Below are 3,663 nucleotides of genomic sequence, written 5' to 3'. Positions count from 1 at the left end.
TTGCTTGAGGAGACAGCAAGAGAGGCTTCACTGAGGTCCTTGGGCAGAGACTCCTCATCCAGGCAGATAGATAATCCAGAACCTGAAAGCAGTGCAGTAGCTGTCCAAAATGAGAGAGAAACAGAGCTGGAAAAGGCAAAAAGATAAAGAAGGCAAGATGGGGTGGAGCTAAGGCATTAGCAGTGGGAAGAGCAGGGTGCAGGAAGCAAGGGGCATAGAACGAGCGCATCCCCCCACAAGGGGACTCTGCCTTTGGAGAAGGTTGGTTACGGTGGGGGCTTTCCCCCGCTGTGGCAGGGTCTTGCTAAAAGTGAAACTGGGATTTTCCAAGGGTTCTGAAGGGGTTTGCCCTGGGAAGGAAGATGTTCCACTTGGGGGTCCACACTGGCTTAAAAACAATCCTCCAGCTTTCGTTTACCAAGCCCTGTGGGAGTGACCCCAACTCACCCTGCATCTCAGCGTGGGCCGGGGCGTGAAGGACCCCCAGTGTGGCTCAGCTCAAGTGCGCAAGGACTAGACCCCAGCTGCTTCCTCACCACAAGATGAAGAAGAGTAATAAAGCTCCCATCTGCTGAGTGCCTCCCAGGCGCCAGCACGATGCTGGGATCTGTGCGTTCCTTTTCTTCTTTACTTTCCTAACAGCCTTATTTAAAGTAGATATTAGTGAGGAGACTGAGGCTCAGAGACGTTCCCCAGCATGATCGAAATCACACAGCATTTAATGAATTGGAACAGTACGATGTAACACCTAGCTCCAACGCCTTACCCATTCCCCACTTATCCCAGAAATAGTCCAGCCGCTCCATAAGACTTTCAGGGGCATCAAGCAGGTGAGTCTGGAGAAAAACTTGCGAGAAGCCTGTGTAACCTGATAAAAGTCTGAGTTATTGGATTATTTGAGAATAAAGTTGGTCTTTTCAAATCAACTAACTCCAGCTACACAGCATGGTTCAGGTAAAGAGGTGAGGCTGGAGGACGGGTGGTCTGAGCTCTTGGGGCAGACAGAATGTCTCAGTGGTTAGGACAGAGGCTGGCGTCTGGCAGACTTGGGCTGCTGTGTGACCCTGGGCAAGTGATCCTGGTTATTTCTCCCCCAGTTTTATTGAGAGATAATTGACAAAATACCTTATTAGTTTACAGTGTACAATATAATGATTTGATATATACATATTGTGAAATGTCTACCACACTAAGACTAGTCAATGTCCCTCATTTCACATAGTTACAGTTTTTTTTCGCATTATAAGGACTTTTAAGACCTACTTTCTTAACAACTTTCAAATATACAATACAGTGTTGCCAACTACAGTCACCATGCTGTACGTTACACACCCGGAACTCATTTATCTGATAACTGGACGTTTATACCTTTTGATCCCCATCACCCAACCCCGCCCTCCCATCTTTTCTCTGTTTCTCTGTGTTCAGTTTTTTTAGATTCCACATATAAAGGAGATCATACAGCATTTATCTTTGTCCATCTGACTCATTGCACTCATTTAATGCCCTCAAGGTCCATCCATGCTGTGGCAAATGGCAGGATGTGGCTGAACAATATTCCATTGTTTATATACATATTTTCTTTAACCATCCATTCATCTATGGACTTTTAACTTGTTTCCATATCCCGACTATTGTCGATACTGCTGCAGTGAACATGGGGATGCCGATCTCTCTTCAAGACAGTGATTTCATTTCCTTTGGAGCAATACTCAGAAGTGGAATTGCCATATCATAGGGTAGTTCTATTTTTAATTCTATTTTTAATTCTTTACATTCCCACCAACAGTGCACAAGGGTTCCTTTTTCTCCAGACACCCTCCACAACATTTGTCATCTCCTGTCTTTTAGGTAATAGCCATTCTAACAGGTGTGAGGTGGTACCTCATTGTGGTTTTGATGTGCATTTCCCTGATGAATAGTAATGTTGAGCACCTTTTCAGGTACCAATTGGCCATTTGTATGTCTTCTTTGGAAAAGTGTCTGTTCAGTTCCTCTGCCTATTTTTTAATAGGATTGTTTGATTTTTTGCTATTGAGTTGTATGAGTTGTTTATATATTTTGGATATTAACCCCTTCTCAGATACATGATTTCCCTGGCTATTTTTGAACGGCCTAAATCCCACCCCGACTTAAGGCCAGGAAACAGATGGTTCATTAACCTTGCGAATTCCAGTACTTCAGACTGTGCCTGGGACATAGCAGGTACTTGTTATATGTAATTATTCTATAAAAAACTTCAAAAGAGGACAGAGTTTTTGAATTTTTGCTTTAAATTGCATAATATGTCTTAGATTCCATATATATGTGTTAGCATATGGTATTTGTCTTTCTCTTTCTGACTTACTTCACTCTGTATGACAGACTCTAGGTCCATCCACCTCACTACAAATAACTCAATTTCGTTTCTTTTTATGGCTGAGTAGTATTCCATTGTATCCATGTGCCACATCTTCTTTATCCATTCGTCTGTTGATGGACACGTAGGTGGCTTCCATGTCCTGGCTATTGGAAATAGAGCTGCAATGAACATATTGGTACATGACTCTTTTTGAATTATGGTTTGCTCAGGGTATAAGTCAGAAAGAGAAAAACAAATACCGTATGCTAACACATATATATGGAATCTAAGAAAAAAAAATATCATGAAGAACCTAGGAGTAAGACGGGAATAAAGACACAGACCTACTAGAGAATGGACTTGAGGATATGGGGAGGGGGAAGGATAAGCTGTGACAAAGTGAGAGAGTGGCATGGACATATATACACTACCAAACGTAAAATAGATAGCTAGTGGGAAGCAGCCACATAGCACAGGGACATCAGCTCGGTGCTTTGTGTCCACCTAGAGGGGTGGGATAGGGAGGGTGGGAGGGAGACGCAAGAGGGAGTAGATATGGGGATATATGTATATGTATAGCTTATTCACTTTGTTATAAAGCAGAAACTAACACACCATTGTAAAGCAATTATACTCCAATAAAGATGTAAAAAATTAAAAAATAAATAAATTGCATAATATGTCAAATAAAAGCACTGAAAGTCATATCATAAATGCCCAGGGACCCTTGTCAGAGTTAGAAATTTTAGCATTTTTCCAGTTTGCTTCAGTTTTTTATTTCAAGAAATAAATGTTCATACTTACTTCACCCTCATTCCTTCCTCCACTACTGCCCAGAGATTGTCAGAGTATAAAAATCCAGGACCCAACCCTATGTTGTCTATAAGAAACCTACTTTAAATGTAAAGACTCAGGTAAGTTGTAAAGGGATGGAGAAAGCTATATCATGCTAACACTAATCAAAAGAAAGCTGGAATAATCAGACAGAACAGACTTCAGAACAAAGAAAATTACCAGGGTTGAAAAGGGGCATTACGTAATGTTAAAGGGATCAATTCTCCAAGACTTAACAATCCTTAAAGTGGATGCACCTACCAAGAGAGCATCAAAATATATGAAACAAAAACTGAGGCTACAAGGAGAAATAGACAAATCCACTATTACAGTTGGATATTTCAATGCCCTTCTATAAGTAATTGATAGAGCCAGCAGGCAGAAAATAGTAATGAGTTAATTGACCTGAACAGCACTATCAAATAACTTGATTTAATTGACATTTACAGAATACTCCGTCAAACTACAGCAAAATATACATCCTTCCC

This window comes from Grampus griseus (assembly GCF_964374135.1).
Source record: "Grampus griseus genome assembly, chromosome: 15".
Taxonomy (NCBI): Eukaryota; Metazoa; Chordata; class Mammalia; order Artiodactyla; family Delphinidae; genus Grampus; species Grampus griseus.
The sequence above is the reverse complement of the archived record's forward strand: the minus strand, read 5'-3'. Positions refer to the sequence as shown.